The following is an 18,183-nucleotide window of genomic DNA, read 5'->3' on the forward strand; positions in this document are numbered from 1 at the left end:
GTGTCTTTTAACTGCTGTTGCTTTAAAGTTTGTTTTGTCTGATATTAGAAAAGCTACTCCTGCTGGCTTTTGGTGTCCATTTGCATGAAATGCCTTTTTCCACTCCTTTACTTTAAGTTTATGTGAGTCCTTATGTGTTAGGTGAGTCTCCTGAAGGCAGCAGATAGTTGGTTGGTGAGTTTTTATCCCTTCTGCTGTGCTGTATCTTTTAAGTGGAGCATTTAGGTCATTTACATTCAATGTCAGTATGAGATGTGTGGTACTGCTGCATTCATGGTGCTATTTGCTGCCAGTGTACTTTTGTTTTTTTGGTTTTCTTTTTTGCTTTTTAACTTGTATTTTTGTTTTATAGGTCCTGTGTGATTTATGCTTTAAAGAGTTTCTGTTCTGATGTGATTCCAGGATTTGTTTCAAGATTTAGAGCTCCTTTTAGCAGCTCTTGTAGAGCTGGCTTGGTAGTGGCAAATTATCTCAGCATTTGTCTGAAAACGACTGTATCTTTTCTTCATACAGGATGCTTAGTTTTGCTGAATACAAAAGTTTTGGCTAATAATTGTTTTTATTGAGGATGCTGAAGATAGGGGCTCAATCTTTTCTATCTTGTAGGATTTCTGCTGAAAAATCTGCTGTTAATCTGATAGGTTTCCTTTATAGGTTACCCAGTGCTTTTGTCTCACAGCTCTTAATATTCTTTCTTTGTCTTAACTTTAGATAACGTGATGACAATGTGCCTGGGTGATGATCTTTTTGTAATGAATTTTCCATGTGTTCTTTGAATTTTTTGTATTTAGATGTCTAGGTCTCTGGCAAGGCTGGGGAAGTTTTCCTTAATTATTCCCTCAAATATGTTTTCCAAACTTGTAGATTTCTCTTCTTCCTCAGGAACACTGATTATTCTTAAGTTTTGTCATTTAACATAATCCCAGATTTCTTGGAAGTTTTGTTTATATTTTCTTATTTTTTTGTCTGTTGGATTGGGTTAATTCAAAGATTTTGTCTTCGACTCTGCATATACTTGTTCAATTCTGTTGCTAAGACTGTTAGAGCATTTTGTATTTCCATAAGTTTGTTCAATGTTTCCTGAAGTTTTGATTGTTTTTTCTTTATGTTATCTATTTCCTTGAATATTTCTCCTTTCACTTCTTGTATCATATTTTGGATTTCATTGCATTGGGCTTTGTCTTTCTCCTGTGCCTCCCTGACTAGCTTAATAACTAACTTCCTGAATTCTTTTTCAGGTAAATCAGGGATTCTTTTCTTGGTTTGGATTCACTGCTGGTTGACTAGTGTGATTTTTAGGAGGTGTTACATTTCCTTGTTTTGTCATATTACCAGAGTTGGTTTTCTGGTTCCTTCTCATTTGGGTAGGCTCTGTCAGAGGGAAGGTCCAGGGCTGAAGGCTGTTGTTCAGATTTCTTTTGTCCCACAGGGTATTCCCTTGATGTAGTACTTTCCCTCTTTTCCTATGGATGTGGTTTCCTGTGAGCTGAGCTGAAGCCATTGTTATCTTTCTTCTGGGTCTAGCCGCCCAACAAGTCTACTTGGTTCTAAGCTGATACTGGGAGTTATCTGCACAGAATCCTGTGATGTGAACTGTCTATGGGTCTCTCAGCCATGGATACCAGCACAGTATTTGGTGTGTCTCCTGTGTCCTGCAGGAGCAACCCACTTCTTTCAGAGGGTCTATGGGTCCTTTTGGACTTCCTGGTTCATTCTTGCAGTCTAGATCTATTTTTAAATATGATAATCCTAACAACATTTACTGAGTAACACATTCTTGTTTTCATTGTTCTGTAATGCCTCCTCTGTTGTAAATTAAGATCCCATAAATGCTTTGGTCTTTGCTAGAATGTCTTTTTGTTCTCTTGATTTAAAATTTTCTATCCCAACACGGTATCATATTGTGTAAGTACTGTATGTTTATACTAAACATTTTTACTTTATACTGAATAACAGTGAGAATGCTTTAAAATTTCACTTTAAGTATGCTATTAGGTTTGTATAGGTTTTTGGCTGACTTATTTTTGTGAGATTAAGAAAACTGCTTTCTATTTCTAGTTTATTAAGAGAGTTTATCACAAGTATTAGCCTATAAATAATAGTTTTTCTGCACATTAGAATAATCATTTGGTTCCCACTTTTAAATTATTAATGTAGTAGATTATATTGATAGATCTGCCTGTCCTTACATTCTTAATCTAAATCTCACATGAATGGGATGTGTTACTGTATTCTCGCTTTCTCTTTCTCTTTTTCTCTCCCTTTCTCTCTTTCTCTGTGTCTTTTTTCCTCTCTTTATCTCTCTTCTGGAACATCTAGTAAATTTGCTTTTTATAGGTATTGATTTTCAGAAATTTTTTTTGAGAAGTTAAAAATGCAAAGGTTTTTATTTCACCTTGTTTCAAACATAGTAATTATCTAGGAATAAGGATTGTTCATTTTCTATCTGTTGAGAATGAAACCATTCACAGAACATAAACCTACTTGTTTCAAATATAGTAATCATCTAGGAATAAGGATTGTCCATTTTCTACCTATTGAGAATGAAAACATTCACAGAACATAAGCTTAAAACATTTCTTTCTTTTGTTTCTAACCTATGGGAGGCCTGTCACTTTTCTAAAAGTTATGATCAGGCTGAGCTTCACTTCCTGGGCTCTCTGGTAGAATATGCCCTCCCCAGCCCTCCCTAGCATGAGTCCTGCCCCCTTCCCCCCTCCCCTGCTACCACCACCCCTGCTCCCCGCTGCCCTGCAGTTGCTTCTTAATGCAGCAGAAGGCTGCAACAACCACAAACTACAATGCCCATGCTCAACCCATGCCCATGTCCTCCTGCATCCCCCCCAGTCAGACTACCCACTCCCACAACAACCAATATTAGTGTTCCCACTTTTCATGCATTATCTATTTTTCTCTCAAATAAAGCAGATCTAGCATATATCAATTATCCTTTGAGACAGTCTCTACTATTTTCCTTGTTTCTGTTGTCTAGAATTTATTTTCATCTTTGGATCTACAGGAAATCCATTCCATGTTGTCTTTTACAAGCAATATCTAGTTGAATTATCCACCACGTTTTACTTTTTTCTCACCATTAGTTTATCCATCTAGTAAATTCCTATTGCATGCCTTCTATTAGCCTGCTGTAAGTTGTACATGCCTGGAGTCAACAAAATCATCTCTGAACTCATATAGTTGACAATCTAGTTAGAGAATAGAGATGATAAACAGGTAAACAAGTAAATATATATCAAAAATAAGTGTCATGGAGAAAAATCAAGTAGTATAAGGATTGTTATTTTCTAGGTTGTCAGGCAAGAGCTCACAGATGGGTGACATTTGAATGCATACTTGAAGGAATCCTGGGAGAAAAGTATCCCAAGGAGAAGGACTAGCATATACTGTTTAAGCTCTTCAAGGAAAATCAAAGAGGCCAGTTTTGTTGGAGCAGACTGAGCAAGAACATAGCGGTAAATGGAAACAGAGAGAGTGGGTGAGAGCGCGGTTGGGAAAAAAATCACATAGGACTTTCAGATCACTGTAAATACTTTGTTATTTACTCTAAGTGATATAGAATGCCATGACAGGATCCTGAAAAAAATATGGTAACATGTTCTTATTTTAACGAGACCAATTTGAGTGTTGGGAATAAGGAGATTCAAAAGCAAAAGCAGGTAGGCCCTTAAGAAACTGTTATAATAATCCAGATAAATGTTGGTGGCTTGGTTGAGGGAGATGAAGATGGAGATTGGCTTGGTTGAGGGAGATAAAGATGGAGATTGTAAGAAGTCACCACATGAGCCGAGATCGCGCCATTGCACTCCAGCCTGGGTAACAAGAGCGAAACTCCGTCTCAAAAAAAAAAAAAAAAAAAACAAGTCACCACATTCTGGATTTAATTTGAAGGTATGTCTGAGAGATTGGTTGATGTAGTATTAGTTATGGGGTATCATTGAAAGAATAGAGAAAAGGTCTGAGAATCCGAAAAGGTAAAGGTGATATTTACTGAAATGGCCTACACTCTTGAATGAGTAGATTAGGAGATAAAATTGAAAGTCTGGTCATGGGATTTATAAGTTTGAGATGCCTATCAAACATTCAAAGAAATTACTAAATAGTCAACTGGACATATGAGCCTGTAGTTCAAGAAAGAGACCTGAATTAAAGTTATGATTTGGACAACATCATCATATATATGGCATTAGTGTCATGATGCCAAATGAGATAATCTAGGAAAAAATCATACAGAAAAGAGGAGAGGAAGATAATTTCTGGTGATATTTCAATGCTAAGTGATTTGGAAAATGAAGAGAACACGGTGAAGTTGAACAAGATGAAGTACTTACTGAGGTGGAAGAATCAATGGAGAATAATGTTCCAGATACAAAATTAAGACAGTGTGTCAAAGAAGGGGGAGTGATCCATTGTGGCAAGTGTTAGTCACAGGTTACATAAGATGATTAGGAATTTGCCACAACATGGAAGTCATTGGTGACTACAGCAAAAACTATTCCATTGGTGTAGTGGAGATTAAAGCCTGATTTGAATAAGTTTAAGAAATTGGGCAAAGAGGAATTAAAGACAGGAGTGTAAGATAATTTCTTCAAGAAGTTTTGATTTAGAGGGGAGCAGAGAAATGGGTCAGTAACTTCATAGGCAGTAACTGAAATAGGAGAAAAGGTCTTTTCCTCTTTTTATAAAAGGAGAGAATTTTAGCACACATTTAAGGTGATTCTTGTCTTCTTGCAAAAATAGCTCCTTTAGGTATTTTTTAAAATTTTATATATGTGTATTTCTGTTTCAATCGTTTTTGGGGTACAAGTGATTTTTAGTTACATGTTTGAGTTGTGTGGTGGTGACGAAGTCTGAGATTTTAGTTAATCCATCACCCAAGTAGTGTACATTGTACCCAATATACACTTTTTTATCCCCCAGACCCCCTACCCCCTCCTCAGTCTCCAGTGTCCATTATATCACTCTATATGCCTTTGCATACCCATAGCTTAGCTCCCACTTATGAGCAAGGACTTAATGGTATTTGATTTTCCATTCCTGAGTGACTACTTTTAGAATAATGGCCTCCAGATCCATCCAAGTTGCTGCAAAATATATTATTTCCTCCTTTTTTATGGTTGAGTAGTATTCCATGGTGTATATATACCACATTTTATTTATCCACTCATTGGTTGATGGGCAATTAAATTGTTTCTGTATCTTTGCAATTGTGAACTGTGCTGTGATAAACATACATAAGCAGGTATCTTTTTGATATAATGACTTATTTTCCTTTAGGTAGATACCCAGTAGTGGGATTGCTGGATTGAATGGTAGATCTTCTTTTAGTTATTTGAGCAATTTCTATATTGTTTTCCATAGAAGTTGTACTAATTTACATCACTACCAGCAGTATATAAGCAATCCCTTTTTACCACAACTATGCCAACATTTATTGTTTGTTTATTGTTTTCGTTTGTTTTTCTGTCTTTTTGTAATGGCCATTCTGGCTACGATAAGGTGGCATATCGTTATGGTTTTAGTTTGCATTTCTCTTTTTTAGGTATTTTTTAATGAGAGTCTTTTGGTGGTAAACTATCTTAGTTTTCATGTGTGCTGACGCACATATACGCAGAATCATTAGTGACAGGTTAGTTGGATACTAAATTCTGAATTGATAGTTCTTTCTCTAACACTTTTAAAGTTTATTTGTGTTCTGGCATCTATTGTTACTAAAGAAAAATCTTCTACCAGTCCATTTGCGTTCATTAGAAGGTAATCTGCCTCTTATTTTAAGTACTTTTAAAGATTTTTCTGTGTCTCCATGCCATATGATAGATCTGCTTTTTACTATACTTTACCTCAGTGATTACTGTGGGCAATCTGCAAACTCAATTATTGGGATTTTATAAAATTATCAGTAATAACCTTTTCTAAAACTGATTCTTTGCAAGTGAATTAACTCCTCTGTTTCTGGAATTCCCATCGTATGTGTGTTAGAGCTTCTGAATCTGTCCTCCAGGGCTATAACTGCTCTTTTAAATTCTTCAGTACTTCTGTCTTAATTGAAAAAAAAAATATTGCAGTGTTTGGCACAGAAGAAAAAGTTCAAAGTACAACTTTTCAGTGCCACGTTGACCAGCTGTTCTGGCATTAGTTATTCTTTAAAGTTATTTTTAAGGTTAATATACTTTATCAGGCAGCAGGTCTCAAAACCTAGGGAAGCATAAAAGCCTAAAGGCAGCCTGGCAAAAATCAAGCTGATTAAAATGCTCTTTCCCTTTTTCTTTTCCGGCTATGCCTTTATCCCTAAAGAATAGTGAGGAAGCTTTCCTTAAAAAGATATGTATAAAATAGCAGAAAGAAAAAAGGAAATCCAGCAAATGTGGGAGGACATACTTAGATAATTCACAGTAAATGTTCCAAAGAATATTCAGCCTCACTAATTCCCAAATAAATGTCAAAAAATGGCAGATCATTTTTATCCATTAAATTAGTGGCAATAGGAGGAAAATAAGCTGACAATTGTAACATTGAAATTGAAATTCTCTGCTTGTCTAGTTTGAGTCTAAATTAGGGCAGTTTGAAAGCAATTGGGTGATATTTATGAAAAATCTCATAAACATCCTACCCTTCCATGCAGCAATATTGCTTCTGTGAATCAACCATTCGGCAATAAATGGAAATAACAAACCAAATTTCCCCCCACCTCCCAAGAGATGTTTATTGTAACATTACTGATAATATTGAAAAACTAGAAGCAATCTATATCTGTGACCCACCCTGGTTTTGACTGTTACTCATTCTTAAGAAAATATTGGGTCTACAAAGTAACCCAACAGACACACCCATGCATCCAAAAGTTCCATGTAAGGAAACTGTTCAATCCATTCCATTCATTTGAACAAGCCAATAAACAAAGCTGGCTTTGACCCACTAAATTGATCCTACAACCTAAGAGTAGTTTATGGCTCACAGTTTGAAAAGTACCAATCTGAATGGCCTGTAAAAGGCATATGATGGCATATGAATTAAATTTCATATTCACAATTTTTTATTTTGTTTTTGTTTGGGGGTAGTTGGAGGGGTACTATGTTTCTTCAGCCAGCAAGAAAGATAATGTTTCCATATAATGGGGATTTACTGTAATGATATCAGATCTGTTCTACTATGCCCAGCCATTCTCATGTATCTCTCTCTCAATACATCACGGGTCCTTCGTGGATTCTTTTGTGATGTCCTCAAGCTCCCTGTCCACTCCCTTGCAATTTGTCCAAGCTTATAGAACATGCCTGTATCACTCAATGTCTGATTTCAAGCATTTTCTATTGGTCAGCCTTTGGTATTAGGACTTCATTGTCAATCTACTCAATATTAGCTGAGCTAAGTTGAGTTAATTTGAATGAACAAAGAATTGCTAAAAGCTGCATTTCCTAGAAAATGTGGCAATATAATTGGCAAGTACTTGAGAGTCTCTAATGTTAAATGGAAAAAAAATTAAAAATAATAAAAGAGACAACTTTTTATATGGCGTTTGTTTTCCATTTTCTTTAGATATTTTATTAGAGACAAAAAAGGAATCCAGAATTTATTTTATACTATATTAGTCCTTAACAGATTTCTACACAAGCAAGTATTATGCGCTTATAATCAGAAAAAATATCAAAATTAGCTCTGTGGAAAATGATCATCTTGCAAGCAGATATCATGTACCCTATTCTTGATTTAGCTCATCTTCTTGATGTAAATATGAAGTGTCTGCGATTAAGATTCCATTTGAAGCCGAAATCTTCATGTTTGTCTTAACAAATACCATCTCAGAGTACACTGCTTTGTGTAAAACTTGTTTGTGGTTTGAGTACAAACCTGCAAAGATATAGTTCAGGTTCCTTTTCCCAAGTTCCTTCACTTTCCTTAGTATGACAATTATTTTGTAAAATCTGATAAGGCTCCTAATAACTTGGGGTTTGGGAATTAGATTTGAGGTAACATGGCTTAGCATATCACCTATATTTTATTAAACCAAAAAAAACAACCTCTATGTGACAAAGATGTGCATTTATGTGGACCTTAATAATTACCCCCAAATAAAACTATTCACGGGTTCTGACTGTTCCAAATACTTCTGATTTCAGCACACTAATAGGATTTATAGCTGTCTGAGATGAGGAAGCAGTACCTTCTAAAGTTCATTTAAAAGCCACATCAGAATGCCATGTGTTTGTGTTCAGGTACATTTTCTTTTCTTTATGGGTATCAAGAATAAAATCTCAGCTTATGTTTTTACACAAGGCTATGCGATTACTCTTTCCCATTGCTCTTTCAATTGAGCCTGACAAATGAGGTAAAAAAAACTATCATTCAAGGATAAATTAGAAAGATCTAGGTTGGCTTGTTACAAAACCACTGACTAGCTGGCCCTTTGTATTTTTATAACCCTTCATTGTCTGGGATCCAGCATCATAGTGAGTCTCAGACATGTCCAACAAGTCTAGGTAGCCCTCATCAATGTGTTCAGTGATCCAGCCCATCAGCATCCAAGCCAGCAGGGTGAAGGAGGAGAAGTGGAGGGGATGCTCATTGCCTTGAAGAATGCATATGCCACTTCCATTCAAGTCCTGCTCGCCAGAACCTAGTCATGTGACCACACTTAGCTGCAAGGTTGGCTGAGAAATGACTTTAACTGGGTTCTATTACTAATTGAAAGTGGGAAGAGTGAAAATGGGGGATAATTAGTAAATATTAGTTAGTCCAAGTCATGGATTGTGGTATTAATTCCATGAGCAAGGAAAGTCATTTAGATGTTTTATGCAGAGGGATGCCATGATGGTAATTATGTTTCAAAGCATATTTGTGTGTGTGAGAGAGAGACTGAAAGAGAGAGAGAGATAAATGGATTGGAGAGAACCTTTCTGGGTGTTAGGAGGCCATTCTCAAATCCAAGTGAGAAATGGTGTCTAGTAACAATAGTGAGGATAAAGGGGATGGAATGGACTCAAAAGATACAGAAGAAATAACATCAAAAGATGAAAAAAGGGCAAATGAGAAAGAAAAGACATCCAGATGACTCCTAGGTTTCTGATTTATACTGCAAATTCAGGAGATCAGGTGTTTATGGACCACTAAGTTTAGTTTCAGAAATGTGCTTTAGGGCCGGGCGCGGTGGCTCACGCCTGTAATCCCAGCACTTTGGGAGGCCAAGACGGGTGGATCACGAGGTCACATGGTGAAACCCCATCTCTACTAAAAGTACAAAAAATTAGCTGGGCACAGTGGCGCGTGCCAGTAATCCCAGCTACTCAGGAAGCTGAGGCAGGAGAATTGCCTGAACGCAGGAGGTGGAGGTTGCGGTGAGCCGAGATCGCGCCATTGCACTCCAGCCTGGGTAACAAGAGCGAAACTCGGTCTCAAAAAAAAAAAAAGAAATGTGCTTTAGAGGTATTTGTCAGATAGTCAGATAGGTGGTTTCTACACATTCAGAATAAGATTTCAAAACATATTAGCCACAAATTCACCATCAGTGAAATTCTCAAACCTCGTCATTGTTAACTGAAACATTGAAATGAATTTTCCCCTCTGAGTGTTTCTCATCTTAAAAGGTTTGTATGTATCACATGTCACAGAATGGTTTATTACACGTAAACATGGGAAAGCAAGCCAGGCAGGAGTCCAGTAACCAGCTAAAGGCCCGGCTAATTCTGGAAGCAGTCATAAATCATCAACAGTCTTCTTGTGTTGACAGTGTGGACAGGACTGTTGCTCACACACAGGAAAATGAGTCACACAGTCTTGTGTGTAGAGCAACTCACTCCACACTCAATGATGGGAATCGTCATGATTGTGCTGTGTGAGCAGCTACAAGAACTATGGCAGAGTTCCAGAGCTAGAAAGCAGTTCTTTTGGGTTTGTTTTTTTTATGTCACTCAAATATGTAATTCACTAAATGTTTAGTATTTTGTACCTTTTAGTTGACTTGTGAGCCCTTTCTAAAAGAGGCCTATTTCCCTCTATTAGAAGGTAATAAAAAAAAAACCTAAATTACATTTTCTAAGTACTGTGTTCTTCTGTCCAATTGATCAAAATGTACTTAGTTGATTAGGACTTTGAAGGGCTGGGATAAGGGGACTAAATTAATATTCAGGAATTCCAGTTTTCTAGGGGTTTTCTAGTCAACTACTTTATACTGCTGACAAATGGTAAAATGTTTACAATGAAATTAAGTATGCTAGGATTTCTGATGAGCACTGATGTTTTAGAATTCATTTATTCATTAATTTCTTCATTTATAAAATGTACAATGTGCTATCTTCTGGGCACTTGGATACTTTAGTGAGGTAGCAGTAAGCACAACAGATAGCCACTTCTGCCTTTGTTCTTGCACTCCTTAGAGAAGGGAAAAGACCAGATTCAGATAATCTATCACTGCTTTCGACCCATCCAGATCAGAGCTTTTGTTGAGTACTAATGCTTAGCCCTCTTCTCAGCTGATTTGGCTGCCTCCATTGTAATAGTCCTCATGCGACTCCAGCCCAGGCCTGGCCTTCACTTCAGCAGGCAGAGCACAGAGATGTCCTGGGCAAAGGTCAGAGGATTTGTTGTATGAGGCAATGGTCTGGTGTAATTTAATTTACTCTTCTGGTACCAGATATATGTGTGTGCGCGCATGAGAGAGAAAGATTGAGAATGACTGATTTTGGAGGGATTTTGTGAAGGTTTATATATCAAAGCAGAAAGACCAAGAAGTTAGCGATTAATACATGCCAAGTGGTGACCAAGAAACTTCCAACCCCTCCCTCTCTGCTAGATTTTAACCAAATCAGTGTGATGTGATCTGCTTGCATACATGAGTGAATGGAAAAGGAAATTTAAAAGGTTCTTGTTATAAAGCCTGGAGGAAACAATACGAAAACCCAGCCTCTATTTCAGCAATATCTGCCGGACTGTTGGTTAGTATTCCCTTACTGTTATTTATTGTTTGATTAAAAGACTGATAATCAGGATTTTTTTTTTTTCTACTTACTTTTTAATTTTTTAGATATAAATCTACAACATGGCTTAGGCCAGATGTTTTTCTTTCTCCTCCCACTTCGTTCTTCCCTCTTCTGGGTTAATTTCTCATTGTTCTCTCTTCCCCTGACTTCTCTGCCCTTTTCCTTTCTACTGTAAGCGAAACTTCTTTTTGTGTGTGCTGGAGTTTATAAAGTATTCTTATTAGGCAAAGAAAGTCTTTGGCTGCCTTCCTCCTTGTCTGGTCACCATCGAGATATAATTTGGGTTTTTAAAGTTTGTTCTCTGAAGGAAGGACTAGTTTTCTGAGCATTTATAGAGCAGATAAATTTTGAAAAAGTCAACAGAGGTGGTAATTTGCACTCAGGAAATATTTAAGGGTTTTAATTCTGTTCCCTGTGTTAAATTTCAACAGTTTACATTAAGAAAAGTATTATAAAGAAGAAGTGATACCACAATTGCACGTTCGTTTTGCATCTTTAGTCTGAGAGATGGTCACTACTTTGAAGGAAAGAGAAGAAGGCTTTGTCTCCTTTTGCTTCTTGCTATACCTCTTTGCAGATTAACTCTGATGCTTTGGTTTTCTTCCTGCATGCCTGATTAAAACCATCTCAACATGCCTGATGTAATGGGAAACACCACTTTTTCTATCTCAATGGAAACCATTCAGATGAACTTTCAACAGAAGGACATGCTCTCACCTCTTCTAAACACCACTTTTAAAATCGTGTCCATGGACCTCTCTTCATTTCTTCAACAATTTGTTTAAAACTGGTTGTGCTAGGTAGTGTGAATATAAAGATGACCCACCGAAGAGAGATGAGAATATCATTGATTCCTTTTGGTGCTGTAATAGAGGTTTGTCAAGGCTGTAATAGAAGGAGAGAGGAGAGGCACCTGATTTCACCTGGGAGTGGGGTTGTTGCTAAGGTGCTTCTAAGTTGAAGTGTCCTTGAGGGAGGTTTAGGGGAATGAGTAGCAAAAATGGATTAAGTGAGAAGAGGATAAGAGGCAGCAGGGCCAGAGGTGTGAATAGCCTGGAACTTTCTAAGAAGATTCCTTTGTGGACAGAAGAAAGGAGAGGTTTGTGGAAATGGTGGAAGATGGGAATGGAAATGTAGGAAGAGGCCAGATCAGATCACACATGGCTGGATGTACCTCTCTAAAAGTTTATAATTTGCGCTGGGGCGTTTGAAACAGAGGCTATAAATTGGCAATTTAAGAAAATCACTGTGATGTCAGCGTGAAGAATAGATTTTTGCAAGATTCTAACCAGGATTATTTTCAAATTTAGGTCCAGTTTAGTCCAGATGTCAGGGCTAGTTTTGAGTAAATTCCTTTCTTTAATTACTCCAGGGCTCTTGGATTGCTTCAAAGAAAGTAGAAAGAGGAACTCAGCCTCATTCAGGGAGGCTGGACGAGCAACCAGCCAGCTGGGGAAGGCTAGAGAGCTGGGTCACCTTGTGCCCGCACTTGTTATGATTTGTTTGTACTGTCTGCCTGATGATCAATGGTATTAACTATGACAGCACATTTGAGCCCCTGGTAAGTGTGTCTTCTTGCTCCTTGAAGTGCTTCTTGAAAATACAGGCTGAAGACAACATGAAATACTGAAAAAGCCCACTAGACTGGGGACAGGAGGCCTGATGCTGCTTCCAGCTTGGCCAGCACCAGCTGTGGGGCCTTAGACACATTACTTGACCTCTCTGGGCTTAACTTACCTCATTTATAAAATGAAACCTTTAGACTAACACTACCCTTGGGGCCGTGTCCACCCCCAGCCTCCATCATTGTGATTCTGCCTCCCTAAATGTTCCCCTGGGCCCCATCACCACTAACCCTAGGCTTCTAGACATTCTGATTCATAGAGAAAAAGGAAAGCCATTTATCTTCAGTTAATGTCAGCCAGGAGTACAGTTATGTCTTAAAGAATCTAATCTAGTGAGCATGTAAAATAATTTTCTAAGGAGAAACAATTGTGATTGGGGTTCTCTCCTGAGCTGATGACAAAAGGGAAGCAGGAACCACTTCTCACATCTCAGCTCCTCTGTTTTTTCCCTTTTTATCCTCTTGAATTTTTCTGCCTGTTCCTCCTGCAAAAGTAGAGAGGAGTTTGGATGAGGATGCTGAGGAGATTGAGGGTAGGCACCAATGGGAGAGGCTGAACTGTGGAAAGCTGAGTTCTGCCAGCTGACAAAGGGGCATGTGTTCAGCCTTTATTTGACATAGCAGCTGTTCAGGTGGAGTCTAGGAAGAATTTTGATGTTATTGTCACCTTACATACCTTCCTGAGATTCTCTTGCACCAACACTCAGCACCCTCAGGTTATGTTCTGCTGCCCAAAGTTTAGCGCGAGGCTCAACTTCTAACGCTCTCTTTTCTCTTTTATCGGAACTCACTTCTAAAGATCCAGAAATGAGAGCTAGATGGTGGTCTGGATGTTTCTGAGGTGGAAAGAGAACTTCTAGTGCTCTGACTGACATCATATCTACTGACAGGCCCCCTCCTGCACGTGTACATGTAACACGTTTCTGCTACAACCCAGCGCTTTGGTGGTTGAGGGCAGAGCAGGGATTATAAGTTGATGCAGTAGGTCTGTGTCTTGCTCTGAGGAACTTTACAAACAGCAACACAGGCACCAAGAACTCATCTGTTCCACCCACAGGGGTTCATCATCTCATGACCTGGGTATTGCAGAATATTTTATAGTAAAAGTTAAAAAAAAAAAACAATGTAGGCACAGAGGAGTTAGCAGCTAAGTCTTGGTGGAGAGTATGGAAGGCTCCATGGAATAGTGATATTTGAACGTGACTTTGAAGGGTAAGTAAATTTCTGATTTGTCTACCAGTAGCCTTGAAAGTAAAGGAAGCTTGACCATGAAGAAGGCTGTTGAAAATCTGGAGAGGAGAAAAGGTAGAAGACTAAGACTCGAGGAGAAGGTACTACATTCCAGAGAGAATGCAGAGGTAGAATCCCGCCTCATGGTGACAAGTTAAGTGTGAGAAGGGATGGAGAAACCAACTGGGTGAACCCTGATCTCATTAAGCAAGATAAGAAATAGAAGAAATGAATCTGCATGTTCATTATGTAGGGATCAGAGGCAGGAAGGAAATGCTGACTTTAGTTTGGACAGAGGTTATTTTAGGTACCTGTGGGCATCCAAGTGTATTATTCCTGTATGTCTGAAGCACATGTCGTTTGGTTCTTTAGCATTTTGATGATGATGCTACATGCAAACTGCCCTAGTTTTCTTCCTCATTTGAGAGTAAAGTTTTAACTAGCAACATGATCACAAGTAGTTGGAAAGTTAAAATGTTATTCATATAACTTTTCAATGAGGGGAGCATGAATGGTTTGATACTGTTTTACAAGATGTGAAAACTGATTTCACTTAAGCAGACTGTAACAAAAATGTGCTTATGTGTTTGTCGTTTTGACTTCCTGGTAGGTGAACAGTTTCTGTGAATCAGTAGTGGCTCAGCCTTCTGATTTCAAACCTCTTCTGCCAGCCAACTGATTTAGGAGAAACATGGCCAGGTCATTGAATTATAATTTTCTGAGTTATTCTGTGGTGGTCCCATAGGAGAGTAAACATAAGCCTCCTGGGAACTGAACTCTTAATTCAGGAGGACCAAAGACAAGCTCTTCTGAGCCAAGATTTGCAAAGGTATGTTACAAAGATAGACTGGCCTTCCCACTTCCACATCGTCTTTTCCTCCATAAATACATGCTCCTTTTCTTTATTTTTCTCCTACCCTAGTCTGTTGTAGATTTTGACCTTGGCTGTTACTTTCCTATTAACACGCTGCCTGTTAGGTTTCCTGGTTTGACCTGAGGTTAAGATGGAAAACAAGGCTAGCACACTGACAGAGATAGGATCTTTCAGCCTTTCTCACTTTCCCTGGAATCATCTCATGCTGGTTTACATGTTCAAAAAATAAAAATAAATAAATAAATTGCATCATTGATCTAGAGGTGATTAGACTCTAGGGGCTAAACTCTATCTTAGCCAAACTTAAGAGATGGGCCAATACAGCAGTATGCCAGTATATTTGTTTGTTCTCTGTTGCACTGTCAAGCAGTTTCACTTCATCTGATTATTGTGTTCATTTTCCAGAAAGATAGCAAACCCAGAAAACAAGAATCAGAAGGTCATTTGACAACTGTGGAGTTGGATAGAGGGAACTGAATGACCTTAGGGGAGAGCATCATCAAGCTTTGAGAAATTACTGTGCCTGTCTCTGTGTTGGGACATTTCTTTTTGGTCCCAGGTAGTTGGAAGAGACAATCCATAAATTATTTACTATTTTTTCAACACTTCCTTATCAATTATTAACTGATTGATCTACATTGTCTCTAAAGTCCCTTCTGAGTAAAGTTGCTAGGCACTGCAAAAATGACCCTCTCAATTTGGACATGTTTCAGTGCTGACTGGTTTACTATCTTCCTGATTAATGTTTATGTTCAATCACAAGCTCTATAATGGACTCTTAGAGGCCGTAGTCATTTTCTATTGCTTCCATAACAAATCGCCACAAACTAAGTGGCTTAAACAATACCCATTTATTGTCTCTTAGTTCTACATGTGAGAAGTCTGGGCACACCGTGGCCCAACTAGGCTCTTGCTTAGAGTTTGCTAGGCAGAAATCAGTGTTGTTAGGGCCTCTAGGGAAAAATTTGCTTCCAAGCTCATTCCGGTTGTTTTCACAAACTGAGTTCCTTGCCATTGTTGGACCGTGTTCCCCATTTCCTTGCTGGCTATTAGCTGGGAGCCAGTTTTTGCTCCTAGAAGCTGACTGCATTGCATCTCATGGTTTCTGTATGCCCCCTCCCAGCAACAGAAGATCAACTCCTTTTCAAGTGTCTAATCTCTCTAACTTCCCCCTTCTACCATATCTTGTTCTTCTTTTGCAGGCTCAGGTAATTACATCAGTTCACATAGATAATCTAAGATCAGCTTCCTATTTTAAAGCCAGTTGGTTAGCCATCTTAATTACATCTGCAAAGTTCCTTCACAGCAGTACCTAGATTAGTGTTTGAATAACAAGAGATGGTAATCCCGGGAGGGATCTTTTAGCATTCTGTCTACCCAGTCTCTTCAGCAAAACTATGAAATATTGTCATTATTTGTGTGATCATTTCTGTGGCTGGCTGATTTTATCTATACATGTGTATTCTTTTTATTGACCATTTTATAGGACAACATTTTCTGATCTTAATTCCATATTTTGGTATTTAAAGTTACTTGATATAGATCCATAAATCATCATCTGTTGCAAAAAAGCACATTAATTGGCTGGTCAAAAGGGGAGATTGATATTTCTTTTCCTCTGCACAGATGAGGACAACTTTAGGGGGCAGATGAGTTCTGTTGTCACAAAAGTTATAGCACATTTGGTTTGCACTGAATCAGCAATTCTCAATCCTGTCCATGCTTTAGAATTATACAAGAAAAATCTTCAAGTATCAATACTCAGTCCCTACTCTACAGATCCAGTTTATCTGTTATAAAGCCAGAGCATTGATTTTTAAGTTCCCCAGGTGATGCTGATATGCAGCCAAGGCTAAGAACTACTTACATGCTCCAGACATTCTATTTTGGAGATAAAGAAGTTGAGACTGAGGATGAGAACTGAGTCACATAAAGTTCCATAACTAGTGACAGACTGAAGTTCTGTCCAACAAAAAAGTTAATGGTTTTATTGCATGTAGAATTCAGTGTTCAGTAATTATGTACAAAGTGCATGTTGAGAAGATCTGGAACACCCCACTTCTTGCTTTAATAAGAAGACTCTTTCTACCAGTTTAAAAAATTATCAGACCTTGCAAAATAACTATGAAGGTGTCTTCTCAGAAGCTTGGCCTGCCTTGTGAGTAATAATAAGCACAGATGTATTCTACACTAGCTAGGGAGCTGGCCACACCTCTCTGTGTTTCAGAGCTGCATGGTACAATGCAGTAGCCAGTAGCCACATGTAGCTATTGAACACTTGTGGGACTATTTCGATTGAGATGTATGTGAGTGTAAAATGCATACTAGAATCAAAAATTCGGTATGAAAAAATGAGTGCAAAATATCTAATTAATACTTTTTACATTGATTATGTGATGAAATAATATTTTAAATAGAGTTAAATAAGTACATTATAAAAATTTATCAATTTTTAACTTTTTAAATGTAGTTACTAGAAAATGTACAACAACATATGTGGCTGGCATTTGTGGCTCACATTATATTTCTATTAGACAGCACTTTTCTAGGGAGTATTTTTTATTAAAGCTATTAACAATGCATGGTCCAAGTCCAAGCTATTATACCTCCTTTGATCTTGAAGAGTGAAGGGGTACATTATAAACTTCCTGGAGATGAGACAGGATATTGATCTGCCCTATATTTGCCATCTATCTGGCAGCCAGTCAGTCTGGCCAAATAGACTTCTATTTTTACATAGAAACTTAAAGGAGGCAGGATAATGCCCCATGTCATGGAGATAGCACACTGCACAGCTCCTGAATAATGTACCCAAAAGTAGACCAGGTGCTATTGGAGGTTCTAAGGCATAGCGATAAATATTGCATCCCTTGAGCAATGTAATATAGCGCTTGAAGAAAGTGCAATGTCACCACCTATGAATTATCACTGTCTTTGATAGGCCCTGTGCACTGAAAATATTATGGTGTCTACCTCTCTTTATAATTCAAATCTAAATATTACTCTGTCTTTTTCTTGCTCTCTGTAGTTTGTTCTGATTCACTGCTACCCTGATTGTGTGTTTAGTCTGCTTAGTCCACAATTTAAGAAGCATGGGAAAGCAAAGCAGGCCTTGGAGACATCAAGCACTGTTCCAAACCCTACCCAGGAATATTCTGTCTGTGAACTTGGAAGATTTACTTAACCTCTCTGAGCTCCTCTAAACTTTCGTTTTCTATTTTGTGAAATGAGCCCTTCTCTTGCAAGGTCTGTGTGAAGGTTGAATGAAATAAGAAGGTGCCTGGCATACTTATTTGTGGTGAACATCTACTCTGTGGCAAGCCTATGTCTAATTGTTAGGATGTAATCATGAGTGAGACACAGCTACTGCCTCCAACTAAAAGAAGAGAAAGACAGGAGCCTGCTAACATCAGGACATAAGTGACCCTCAATGAATGGCAGCTATTATTACACTGCACCGTGCAGGATTT

The 18,183-nt window shown here is 38.1% G+C and overlaps 1 protein-coding gene across 2 annotated transcripts in view; it reads left to right on the plus strand.

Annotated features, from left to right (window-relative positions):
* The window catches only part of GHR (growth hormone receptor), a 302,533-nt gene that overhangs the window by 104,030 nt on the left and 180,320 nt on the right, over positions 1–18,183 (plus strand). The window contains exon 1 of one of the 2 annotated variants that reach the window (XM_012433844.3): positions 10,642–10,940. The exons of the other annotated variant lie outside the window; for it this stretch is intronic. The gene's annotated coding sequence lies outside the window, so the exon portion shown is untranslated. Of the gene's footprint in view, positions 1–10,641; positions 10,941–18,183 lie in introns of those variants that run through there. 2 annotated transcript variants of the gene reach the window in all.

The sequence above is a fragment of the Aotus nancymaae genome, unplaced genomic scaffold, assembly GCF_030222135.1.
Source record: "Aotus nancymaae isolate 86718 unplaced genomic scaffold, 86718_ANA_hifiasm-v0.15.2.pri h1tg000014l, whole genome shotgun sequence".
Classification (NCBI taxonomy): Eukaryota; Metazoa; Chordata; class Mammalia; order Primates; family Aotidae; genus Aotus; species Aotus nancymaae.